Below are 13,590 nucleotides of genomic sequence, written 5' to 3'. Positions count from 1 at the left end.
GTGGGCGCAGGGGGATAAGCAGGAAATCCCTGTACCTTCCTTTATATTTTGCTGTGAGCCTAAAACTGCTCTAAACAGAATGAAGTCTTAAAAAAATAATTTGAAACCCAACCAGAAATATTTGCACAATATTTTTTGGTAGATTAAAGTTTGAGAGCTTGGCAAGCTTTTTCTGTAAATGGCCAGATGGTACAAATTTTTTATTTTGCTGGTCACACTATCTCTGTCACAACTACTCAAGTTGCTGTTGTGACACAAAGACAGCCACAGACAAGATGTCAATAAGTGGGCATGGCTGTGTTCCAATAAAACTTTATTTGTTAACACAGGCCGCAGACCCACATACCCTAGTCTTTCACCTCTAAAGCTGTAGTATAAAAGCATAGGAAGAAAGCAAGGAGAATGTTTCTGACGGGAACAGTATTAAGGCACAAGAAACAGAAGGCAAAGGAAAAAACTGGTAGACAAAATTAGCATTAGAATCTCTAAAAACTGGCTGCACATCAACGAGAAGAAGATGATCCAATAGGAAAAGGAGGAAAGGCTTTGAAGAGGCAGGTGGAAGAGAGGAAACCCACACGGCTAATGAGCGGTGGAGACGTTCCACTCTGCCAGTGATTAGGGAAACCCAAATTAAAGCGACGTGGGGACCACCGGGCAGCCATGTCCACAAAGTTAAGTTTCTCGCTGTCGAGGGTTAGCAAGGGTGTGGGAAACAGAGGCTCCGACACAGGGGCTGGGATGCGAGTGAGCACAGCCGCTGGGAGTCTAACGGCAATTCTTCTCAAATTCAAGAATCATACATCAGGCGACCTGATCTTCTCACTGCTGATTTGCGCTTGAATCCAGTAATGCCGTGGCAGGAAAGGACACACAAGGACATGTGCTACAGTATTCCCAATGAGGTGACAAATGGGAAGCCACCGAGGTGTCTCGGTCAAATGTACACTGCAGACACTGATAAAATTGAATATTGAACTGAGGTGGTTCCATAGCAGTGGTTCTGACCCAGGGGTGATTTTGCCTGCAAGGGGACATTTGGAGACATCTGGAGACATCTGGAGATGTTTTGTCAGGGCTGGGGTGCGGAGGCTGCTGGCATCTCGTAGGTAGAGGCCAGAGATGCTGTTCAACAGCCTGCAACGTACAGGACAGCCCCCACCACAAATGACCCAGCCCAAAATGTCAACAATGTCCAGGTTGAGAAGCCCTGGTCTCTATAAACTAACATGGATTTCATGCACCGTGGTGAGTAAAAAAGCCAGGCTACAGAAAGGCACCTACAGGATGGTCAGAACTGTGTTAAAACTCGCAGTGTGGAGAACGGTTTGGTGGTTTGTGAGAGTTAAACATAGGGCCCCAGATCCCAAATTTGCAGAGCTTTAGACTCTGCTGGAGCCCCTGAGAAGCTCAGGTAATTGACTCAGCCCCGGCAGGCAGGGAGGGAGGGAAAATGAGCACACACTCTTCCAGAGGTGGCCCTCTCCCTCGCAGGGTCCCCAGGGGCCCAAGCATCACTGTAGCACAGGCAGAGGCAATAGGGTCACAGTGAGAGGAGGCAGGGGGCAGGGCACAGAGGCAGCATAAGTAATGGCACTCAGCCTCAGGCAAACCCCCACCCAGCTGGCACCGAGGGAGGGTGCAGAGAGGGGAGCCAAACCGCTTCATCAGAGACAGCGGGATGGGGGCAACCAGCTAAGGCCAGATGAGGTCTGAGAGACAAGAGAGGCCTCGTCCGTGGTCTCAGCCAGGGGCAGTGCGGCCCCGGAGGACGTTTGACAGTGTGTGAGGATACTTCTCATTGTTATGATGGGCGATGCTGCTGGCATCTATGGGTGCCAGGGACGCTGCTCAATGTCCTACAATGCAGAGGACCACCCCCACCACAGAGTGTGATTTGTGCCCCTAGTGTCCCTGATGCTGATGGAGGGAAACCCAGCCCCAGGGGCCGATGTGGGCAGGACCTGTCCATGGATGGGGTTGTCACCCAAGACCCTGGGTGGGGAGCCGGCCCCACCGTGGTTTCTCCAAGGGCCAGATAGCGAGATTGCACTGTCTCTCTCCGGGGCTGGTCCCTTTACTCACAGACGAACCTGCTAGGTGATCGTGATGGATCAATGCCAGGAGATGGTAGTCCCCCTCTCTGCCGTCCTGCTCCCATGCCCATGATGGGTCTATGTCTGTCTGTTTACTTCAAAATAATGGAGTTGAGAGTTGTTAGAGCAGTTTTGGGTTTACAGAAAATTGAGCATATAGTGCAGAGAATTCCCAGATATGCTCTCTTTCTCTCTGCCCGCAGTTTCCCCTGTTATTAGTGTCCTGTGTTAGTGTGGTCCCTGTGTTACAGTTGCTGACCCAGAATTGACACATTATTATTAAGCAAAGCCCACAGTTTACATCAGGATTCACTCTTGGTGTTGTGCTTCCTATGAGTTTTGACAAACGCACAATATCACGGATTACAGTATCACACGGAATAGTTTCTCCGCCTTAAAAAGTCCCCTGAGCTCCAGCTGTTCATCCCTCCTAATCCTGAGCCCCTGACAACCAGGGACACATCTGTTTCCAGTCTCCCTGGTTTGCCCCTTCCAGACTGAACGGACGCCCCTCTTAGCTGCGTCCTGCGTACCCACCATTCCAGAGGGTGGTACGTGCGGCCCTGGGCCACCTCCCCAGGACGTGGGGGTCTCTCACCTTCTCATAGTTCTCCTCCCATTCTTCTTGGTGCCTGTGGATTTCTCCACTCTTGTTTGTGTGAGGAGGCAGCGTGTAAGTGGAAGAGCATGATGAAGCTGGCATCTCCATGGTCTGGGAGTGACCTCTCACATTCGTTAACAACCACCAGCAATGGTGAGTGTAACAGGGAGGCTAGGAAAAGACAGGCCTTGGGGCATATCAGAGTTAGGTTCAGATCCTGGCTCTCCCACTCCAGACCCGTGGTCTCTTGGGCAAGTGATGTGTCTTCTGTGGGATTCAGAAGCCACATCTGCAAATTGGGGGTCATGGCAGATGCCTCATAGTGATGGGTAGGAAATGCTTGAGCACAGGCCTGGTCCACAGCTCACATCCAATCAAGGGTAGCTATTCCCATCAAGACTCAAAACCCACTGCCAGGGACAGATGAGTCTCCATGTGACAGGTTATGATGAGGGTCACAACAAGGTTAGGAGGAAGGAGTTTAAACTCACTCGGGAATCCTTCTTTTGGAAGCACCCAGGAATGAGTGTCCAGATGTGCTCTCAGAAGAGAGTTTCCAGGAGGGCTGCTCAGACGAGGTGACCTTTCAGCTGAGTCTCAAAGATAACCAGGCATTGCCAGGTGGAGAAAGAGGGGAAACAGGATCTGTGCAGAGGGAGCTTCCCCAGGAAATGCAACTGCATTCTCTAGATCATTGGTTCTCTAGGGGCAGGTGATAGTCCCCCATGGGGAGAGTGGCAATGTCTGGAGACATTCTTGGCTGTTACGACTGAGCAGGGGCTATTGGTGTGCAGCTGGTGGAGGCCAAGGATGCTGCTCAACATCCTGCAGTGCACAGGACAGCTCCCCACAGCAAAGAATGATCCCGACCCAGATGTCACGAGTCCCACGGTTGGGAAGACTTGCACTAGACATTGGAGAGAAAGGGAAGGCTTGTGAGCACAACCCCACGACCCGCTTTTCAGCCATTCAGCCTCTTCTTGGAGCCTCTGGTTTCCAAGTCCTTGGCTTTGACTCACCCGCTAAGATCCCTGAGTAGCAGGACTGAGTGGGGCTGTGGGGGCCACTGTTCCGGGGACCTACGGGCAGGTGCTGACTCAGACGTGGAGGAAAGATGCAAGTGACTCCAGGGGAGGGAGGCCAGGAAACTCTGAACACCAGTGACATTTGGGGAGGGCAGCCTCCAGGCACCAGTGTGCCTGGTCCCCCTTCGTGTCTCGTTATCAACTGTCAGGGCTCGATCAACAACCTGAGCCCACTGAAGAGGGAATTTGTGACTTTTTTCTTATTTTTGAAATTATGGTAAAATATACCTAACATAAAACGTACTTACATTAGCCACGTTGTAACACACATTTCAGGGGCATTAATTTTATTCACGACATTGTGCAACCACCACCTCTACTTAGTTCCAGAACTTTCTCAGCACCCTTAAAGGAGACACAATGCCCCGTAGCGGTGACTCCCCATTCTCTCCATCCCCCAGCCCCTGGCAACCTCTGACATGCTTTAAACAGCTACATGAGTGTTCACAGCAGCATTGTTCACAACAGCAAACAGCCGGAAACAGTGCAAACGTGCATCAGCTGAAGCAGGGGTGGACACGGTGATGCATCCGAGCAGGGGGATATTGTTCAACCAGGAAAAGGGATGAAGTATGATATGTGGTGGAGCATGTGTGAGCTCAGAAAACATCACGTTGAGTGAAAGAAGCCACACACATTAGGACAATATTGTGTGATTCCACTTAGAGGAAACGTCCAGAACAGGCAAATCCATAGAGACAGAAGGAGACTGGTGGTTTACTGCCTTTTAAACTTTATACTACCTAATAAACACAGTTCATTTAGTAATAGCTATGTGATGGGGCCAGCCCACTGGCAGAGTGATTAAGTTCACCCCTCTGCTTTGGCAGCCCAGAGTTCATGGGTCTGGACCCTGAATGTGGACCCACACACTGCTCATCAGGCCACACTGTGGCAGCACCCCACAGTAGAAATGGAGGAGGATTGGCACGGATGTTAGCTCACGGACGATCTTCCTCACCAAAAAGAATAAATAAATAAAGTAAAATAGCTGTTATTCATAAAGACGCATCAGAATCTCATCAAATTGAAGGGAAGTACCGAGCACAAACCACGTGCATTTGCTCACTTAGTGCACTGATTTAACTATCCTAGGCAGCACCTACAGGGGGCCAGGTCACATTCCAAGAACAACTCGTTTACTTCTCACAACCTCTCCTGGGTAGGTCAGGGGAAATGGAGGTACCGAGAGGGGAAGAAACTCAGTCAAGTTTACGCAGGAGGCAGAGCAGGGATTTGAACTCAGTTGGGGTGACCCCCACGTTCCTCTGTCTGGCGGCTGTGTGGCATCGCATCAGAACACAGAGTTGTGCCTCATGGGGGCTCGGAAACAACCAGAATGTTATTTCTAGTCTCCTGCCTCTGATGCCCTGCACGGATGACTCCAGAGGAAGAATCTGGTTGATTCAGATTAAGTTAGAGACGCGCCCTGATCCAAGGTGTCGTATGCGTGGGGCAGGGATATTTCACAGTGTCTGCAGCTGTGGGACAAAGAGGACTTCTCAGAAGGGAGGAGGAGGGCAGAGCAGCCATGGCTGGAAGCTCCAGGAAAGGAACATTTTCATTTTTAGAGGCATCCTTGAGAGATAGTGCAAGGTATAGTCTTAGGAGACAGCCCAGCCACGGGTTCAAGTCTTGGCTCTGCCATTGTGACAGCTCCACCTTGAGTAAGCTGCGTACGCTCTCTGCAGCCTAATATTCCTAATGAGTATGCTCAGGATACTGAGAATGCGGGTGATAAAGACAGCACCTTCCTCACTGGGATGATAGAGGAGTAAATCATACGAGGCACTGAATGGGAATCAATCAATGTTGGCAGTCACCTATCAGGAGCACCTGATGACCATTCTCCATCCAGTAGCTGACCTCTCCCTGTCACACCTCACCCCAGGCACAGCCTCCATGCAGGGAGACAACCTCTCAGCAGTGAGCGAGTTCATCCTTATCAGCTTCTCCACTTTCCCCCACCTCCAGCTGGTGTTCTTCCTGCTGTTCCTCCTGATGCACCTGTTCACGCTGCTGGGGAACCTGCTCATCATGGCCACCATCTGGAGGGAGCGCAGCCTCCACACGCCCGTGCACCTCTTCCTGTGCACTCTCTCCATCTCCGAGATCCTCTACACCTTCACCATCATCCCACGAATGCTGGCTGACCTGCTCTCCACCGTCCACTCCATCACCTTCACAGCCTGTGCCAGCCAGATGTTCTTCTCCTTCACTTTCGGGTTCACCCACTCCTTCCTGCTCACCGTCATGGGCTATGACCGCTACGTGGCCATCTGCCACCCTCTGCGCTATAGTGTGCTCATGAGTCCTGGTAGCGGTGCCTGCCTAGTGGCCTGGTCCTGGGCTGGTGGCTCAGTCATGGGGATGGTGGTGACAATGGCCATTTTCCACCTCATCTTCTGTGGACCCAATGAGGTCCACCATTTTGCTTGCCACGTGCCACCACTGTTGAAGTTGGCCTGTGGAGCTGATGTACCACGGGTGGCAAGGGTGTGGGCCTGCTCTGCATCACTGTCCTGCTGGGCTGCTGTCTCCTCATCCTCCTCTCCTATGCCTTCATCATGTCCACCATCTTGAGGATCCCCTCAGCTGAGGGCCGGCACAAGGCCTTCTCCACATGTGCGTCCCACCTCACTGTGGTGGTCGTGCACTATAGCTTTGCCTCTGTCGTCTACCTCAGGTCCAAGAGTCCCCAGTCTCTGGAAGGAGACACCCTGAAGGTCGTCACCTACACGGTCCTCACGCCCTTCCTCAGCCCCATCATCTTCAGCCTCAGGAGCAAGGAGCTGAAGATCGCCATGAGGAAGACCTTCCTCAGTATGCTCTACCCAGAGAAAATGTGATCATCTCGGAGGAATTCCTTGGAAATAGCTAAACTGGATTACCAGATGCTACCATGAGAAGTGGCACCCTGTATACACGTAGGAACCTATTTATCTGATGCCTTAAGGTTTAAAAGGAGCCTCGTCGGCTGTATCCAAATGTACCAACATTGGTTAAACAACGTCAGGAGCACATTGGTGGTGAAGAAATGTGTGAGATTGTAACACACAGAAAATTAGATTCCATAATTCCTGCCCACTGCGGGACACTTTGTCAGGTAGCATTGCACCTGGAACCTGTTCTTCTGCCAGAAACCAGGGTGGTCTGCTTACTTCCACCACCATAAATCCAGATTACAAAGAGAATTGGAAGACGCCAGACCCAACCCTCTACCAAGCAGCAACAGGTAAATACAACATGGATAGTATAAAGCTACAGAAGACCAAGGCAGGTTATAGCAGAGCAGAGGAAAACACTCTAATTTTCAGCATTGCACAGCTCTGTGCAGTAACAGTTAGAAACTGTATCGAGCAGACTCACAGAAAAAGTTGAGGAAATCCCTACATTTCAAGTGTGAATTTTGAGCTGTTGTGGAGAGAAAGAGAAGTCTCTACAGTTCAAGGAAAAAGTGCCACCACGAGAAGTTGCCGGCTGTGTTACAGAGTTACGGGGCACACTGGATGGGCAGGAACGCTGTGTTGAGGCCCAACAGTGAGAGCAGAGCCCAGGATGAAGGTGTGTGCCATGGTCACACAGCCTCAATGCTCTTCCCTTTCTCCACAAGGGGGGACTTGAGGTTGAGTGCACTGAATAGTGTTTATAATTCATTGAAAGTGTGTGTATTTAGGAGAAAGACAGCTACCACATGACGTCACATATGTCTAAACAACCCGCCTCATAAAAGTAAAGTAGAATGGTGTCACCAGGCATGGGGGGTGGGAGAACCGGGGAAATGCTGTTTAAAGGGACAGATTTGAAACCAGCAGACAAACAAGCCCAGGACATCGAACGCACAGCACAGTGATTGCAGACAGCAATACTGTATCATAAATCTCAAAGTTGTTAAGAGACTAGATCCTAGTTGTGCCCACCACGAAAAAGAAAAGACAATTAGGAGATGTGGTAGAGGCACTAGCCAGTGCAACAGTGGTCATCACATTGCAGCATATAAATGAATTCAATCAGCACATTGTAGACTTTGAACTCACACAGCGTTATATGTCCCATATTTCAATTAAAAAGAGGTTTTCCTGACAAATTTGTTTCTGAATATGAATATATGCACTTATCTTAGAAGAGGAATTTGTAATAACACTTAATGGACACCAGTTTATGGTGATACTGTTGTGCTCAACAACAGATGTAATTAACATGCACAAGCAATAAATAAATGTCAAAGTTAACAAAATAGAAAATACGTGTGTTCCTGTTGAAGTTGAATAGTAAACTACACATTGGTTGTCCTAAAGTTGATTCAGTCTTTCTCTACAACTTGAGCAGTAAAAACATAGCATGTCAACATGAAGTGGGAGGACGTGGGAAACAATTTTAGTCAATACTGGGAACCCAGAGCACCGTCCTTGCAGAATACATGGTGTACTGCATTTTTGTTACATCGTCGTCTCACTACAGCCTCACATCATCTCATCACATCATCTCATTACAGCCTCACAACAGGGCGTAAGGGCAGATAAAGTCATGTCCACCCCATTTGACAGAGGGGAAGCTGGGGAAACGGTTGCACGACTCATCCAAGATCAGGCAGCTTAGCAGAGCCAGGCTTCCAATGAAGGTGTTTACTGAACCCAAGTCCTCCCCACCCACTGTTTCACACGTGGTCTTCCTTTAGTGGGTTTTGTGGATCTTCCATCCGGGGAGTCTAGCCCATCCTCAAATCAAACAACCTGGCAACCTCAGTCTTTCATACCACAGGTGGGCAATTGCAACCCTGCCATGCCCTGGAGCGTGCATCCTTGGGAGGCTTGTGGAGTATGTCTACAGATTGAGGAGTGCTGCATGATTTTAAATTCAGCTTTGGTCTTGCAGGAATTCCTGTGGAACGCTTTCACACTGATCCAAGATGCTCCTCTCTCTGGTGGCAAAGCCAATGGAGACAAGAATACAAGCTGGCCCTTTCATTTTCTTCATTAAAGGACAGTTTGGCCTTGGATCCTTCTGGGGTCCAAATGGAAAGAGAACCTGGAAAGTGGTGTGTACCCACAATGAGCTGGGCCCCCAATGTCTTATGCTAACTTCTTGTGGTCCCTCAGGCCATCAGCCTCCTGAGGTCAGGAAGTGTGTCCCTGTTGCTCACCATCCGACCCAGCATCAACATGGTACTTGGAAGATACAACCGATTAACAAATGTTTCTTGGCTGGACCAGTGTAATCCTCACACTGCAGCAAACCAGTGGGAAACGGGGTGCGGGGTGCTGTGTTTGAGGTCAGAGTGACCTGGGTTTAAATCCTGCTTCCCTTTTCTCACTTAATTAGATCAACACTTAGAGATATATTCCACATCTGTGTCAATAAAAGGATGTTCAGAGCAGGGACATTTTTGATTGGAAAGCATTTCATCTATGCGTTGATAAAGGCCTCTTAAGCAAATGTGGATTCATTTGCACAGTGGAACCCAAGGCATCCAGTAAAACCATTCAACCCTTGGACTTCATCAGCGTCCCTCTCTCCCTGGGGATCCCATGCTGTATGGTGGCCTCATGAACCTCTGCACACAGCTGATCCTCAAATTGTTATCTTTATGCCCATAAAGCTGGCTACTCAACATCTCTGCATAGGGATCTGGTAGGCATCTCAAATTTAATGAGCCCAGAACCAGCTTTTGGACATTCTCTTTGTTGTTATCGTGCTCTCTCTCCCCCTCCCTCCCTCCTTCTCCCTTTCTCTCTCTCTTTCCCCTTCCTCTCTCCCCTCTCTTCCTCCACCCCGCCCTCATAGCCTCCTTCTCTCTCTGCTCTCTTTCCTCCTCCTTCTCCCCCTCCTCCTCACCCTTCTCCTCCTCTTCCTCCCAGTGTCTCTCTCCCTCAGACACGCACACGCACACGCACACTCATTCCTCCCACAGTCTTTCCTATCTGAGAAAATAGCAACCCAATCTCAGTTCCTTGGAGGCACTTCTGCTCAAACAGCCGAGAGCCCTTCTCTAACCATAGCAAACAAAATAGAAACTCCCCTGGCCATGTCCCTTCTCTCTTGATCTGCTTTATTTGTCTCTCATGTGCTTCTCACCACCTCATGTAAATCTGCTGATCAGATATTGTCTGTCTCTGCCTTAGACTGTGGCTTTGAGGAAGTCAGGGACTCAGACCATTTTGTCCACTGCTGTGTGCCTCCGTGGCATATGGTAGGCTCTCAAATATTTATTAAAAAAATTAATTTGGAAGAATGAGGATAATTGAAAGTAATCATGAGGTACAATTTTTATTCATCCAATTGGATGGACAAAAAAATTTCAGTTTTGTTAACACTCTTGGAGCAACTGTGGGGAAACTGACTCTTTCCTACGTTACGGAGTGTCCTCAGGCAGGTCACTTGCCCTCTCTGAGCCTACCCTGTAAGAAAGCAAAAGAACCTCCCTTCTAAGACAGTCATGAGACTGAAGCAAGACAGTGCTTGAGAAGGGCATAGCCCAGTGCCTGGCATGTGCACATCCTCAGTAAACAGTAGTTAGGGTGATATTATAATTTCAAGTTTGGCTGGATGAGGGTGGGATCAGAGGGAGAAGCATGCATCAGAAATGACCAACTGGAGTCACTGATTTGATGTGCCTGTCTGTGTTATCAGTGAGGTCGAAGGTGCGGGGCCTCAGTGGAGATGGTGGTGGTTCAGCAGTGGGTGCCGTTGGGAGAGGTGCTACTCCAGTGAGCTTCCTGACCTGCCCCTCTTCTCCCAGAATTCCCCTCCCCAGGAACAGTCTCCTCTCTGGCTCCTAGCATCCATGAATGGTCTGTGTGACTCATCGCCATGGTGACAGCTGATAGGGAGGGAGCCAGGTGAGAACTTGCTCTCTCGGGAGACAGAGAGATGTTCTGACCTGCAGGTAGGGCTGTGCAGTGTTTAAGCGATGAAGCAGCGTGCTTGGTTAAATCACATCCCGTCTCCTAGCCTCAGTTTCCCATTATTAAAATGGGTTTAATAATAATGTGGCCGCTTGTAGGATGGTTCTGGTAGTTAAATAACATCATCTGTGTAGGGAAATTGACAGTGACTGGCACACAGTAAGCATTCATTAAACACCAGCTTTTTAAGGTCAACTTAACAAGTACTTGTGCTGTCTGAGCCTCAAACCCTGTGGTAGTTTTGGGAGTGCAGAGAGGGCCCACTGCTGTTCCCGGCCTTGGAAGCATTTCCATGGTGCTTGCTGGGCTGACACACAGAGAAACACCAGGGCTCTCACCAAGACATGGGCCAAGTGCTAAGGGCCACCAAGAGCGGTGACTGCACAGCTCAGGTCACATCAGCCAGGTCTCCCTCCTCTGTACTCCAGGGGCCTCACCAGTGCCCCCCAGGGGACAACACGGAAGGTTCTGGAGACGGTTTTGGTTGTTGCAACTGAAGGACTGAAGGAGGGGGACGTGCTACAATGTCTGGTGGGTCAAGGCCAGGGATGCTGCTCAACCTCCCACAGTGCGCAGAGCGGACCCCACCACAGAGGACGGGTTGTCCCCAAATGTCAACAGTGCCGAGGATGGTAAACCCAGCAGCAGTGACCAACAAACATTTATTGAGCACCGACAGTGTGCCCTGCACGTCTTTAGACTTCACTGGGGACACAATATTGAACTGCTTAGACATGACCCTGATGTTTGCAGTTGAGAGGGAGGATGTGACTATTAAACAGATAATCACAGTAATTGCTGTATATGATAAATCGTGCTCAAAACCATGGGGAAAAGAAGTGATTTGCTACGAGGGCTTCTAACAGGGGTGGTGACCCAGCATGGGGAAATCAGGGAAGGCTTTCCTGAAGAGGTGCCTTCTGAAGTCGGATCCAAGCATGTGTGGGGGTAAGCCAGGGACAGGGTGTTCCAGGTAGTGGCAGAGGCACGTGCAAAGCTCCTGGGGTACAAGTGTGCTTGGTTTATTGCAGGAACAGGAGCTAGTGGTGCTGCAAAGGTGGGAAGGGCAGGAGAATAAAGTTGGCAATGAAGCACAGACCCAACCACATGAGGTTTGTGCTGCATCCTAATGGTGTAAGCAGAGGGTGATTCTTCAGATACCGTTTAGAAAGATCCCTCTGGCTGCTGGACAGAAAGCCTGGGGGCCTGGGCTGGAGGAGGAGGAAAACGTCCTCGAGACAGGACTGGACTTTCATCCCCAGCAAGGGCGTCGGGGTCCTCATTTTGGAAGAGCAGAGCAAGAGGAGTGAAGGCAGCAAAGTGCATCTCTCAAGGTGGCTTCTGCCTCCAGCAGCTAGCATGGAAACGCTTGGCTCCAATTAGTGCAGGAGGGGCTCCCCTGATGTCTGGAGATCTTCCCATCGACAGCACTTCTCTGTGCTCCAGGCCCTTTAACCACCTCTCTGGGCTCTGTCCCCACCTTGGAGATACCCAAGAATGTGGCTCCTAGGGGACCATTAGCAACGAATGGCAGACAGCTAGGAATGCAGGGGATGGGGGAGATTCAGAAAGTGGAAGCTGAATAATGGAGGGCAGGGCAGGGCCCCTTGGGGTGGGGTCTCCACCCCTGTGGTGTGCAGGGCATCAGCCCTGGACCCTGGTTGCATTCACTCTGACCTTTGGGCGCTTGTCCCTATTTTCCACAACCAGAGAGCTAACGATGGCTTCTAGTTTTTGGTCTTTTGCAGGGAAAAGAAATGCAAGGTTATTTGGGGGTTTCAGTGTGGGGAGAGTCTGGCATGATCAGGACTAGGGTCAGGTAAATGAGGCCCCCGCCATACAACCAAATTAAAGGGGCCACCACAAAATTCAGTGATCAAGACAAATTATGTTTAATGTAATATTTTTAAAAATCCAAATTAATGCAAGAAATTCCCAATGAACAACATATCAACATTTTAAAGAAAGATGGGATGCAACGCTGACTCTAATAAAAATGTTAGATAATAACAAGTGCTGTCGAGGATGTGGGGAAATCAGCCCGTCCTTCAACACTAGTGGGAATGTACAATGATGCAGCCACTGTGGAAAACATCTGTCATTTCCTCAAATGGTTACGCACAGTTACCACACCAGCCGTCAGTTCCGCTCCTTGGTATACAGCCCCGAATGAAAACGTGTCCACGCAAAAACCAGCACGCGAATATTTAGAGCAGCATCACTCATGATAGCCAAACCATGGAAACAACCCGAGTATCTATCAACAGATGAATGGGTAGACAAAATGCGGTATATCCGTACAATGCAATATTATTCAGCCTTAAAAGGAAATGAAGCACTGATGCATGCTACAACATGGATGCATCACGTTCAAGGATACAACCTTGAAAACGTTACGCTGAGTGAAAGAAGACAGTCACGAAAGCATAAATATTGTATGATTCTATTGTGTGAAATGTCCAGAACAGGCAAATCGATAGAGACAGTAGATTAGCACGCACTTAGGGCTGGAGGGAGGCGGGGAAAGTGGGGTGATAGCTGAAGGGTACAGGGTTTCTCTGGAGGTGATGAAAATGCCCTGAACTGACTGTGATGATGATTACATGTATCTTTGAATGGACGAGTTACATGGTGTATGAATTGTATCTCCTTAAAGCTGTTTCTCAAATCCCATACCTAGCTGATGATAATGCTAAAAAAACTGGAGCTATTACCAGCATAACTATTATCAAGGAAGGAAGAAAGGAGAAGGGGCGGAGGGAGGGAGATGGAGGAGAAGAGAGAGAGAGAGAGGGTAAGTTACTCTGTCTCAGACACAGATGTCCAACTTCATCTTTGAGCTAAAGAGTGTGCAGACCAGCGGTCCCCAATCTTCTCTGCAGATCCTGTAGAGCACGGTTCCC

The 13,590-nt window shown here is 49.4% G+C and overlaps 1 pseudogene; it reads left to right on the top strand.

The window, feature by feature from the left end:
* The first annotated feature begins 5,684 nt into the window (after nucleotides 1–5,684).
* LOC106831773 (olfactory receptor 10H1-like) lies at nucleotides 5,685–6,631 on the top strand (annotated as a pseudogene).
* Nucleotides 6,632–13,590: the final 6,959 nt, after the last annotated feature.

This window comes from Equus asinus, chromosome 10, assembly GCF_041296235.1.
Source record: "Equus asinus isolate D_3611 breed Donkey chromosome 10, EquAss-T2T_v2, whole genome shotgun sequence".
Classification (NCBI taxonomy): domain Eukaryota; kingdom Metazoa; phylum Chordata; class Mammalia; order Perissodactyla; family Equidae; genus Equus; species Equus asinus.
This window is presented reverse-complemented; position numbering and strand designations above follow the sequence as displayed.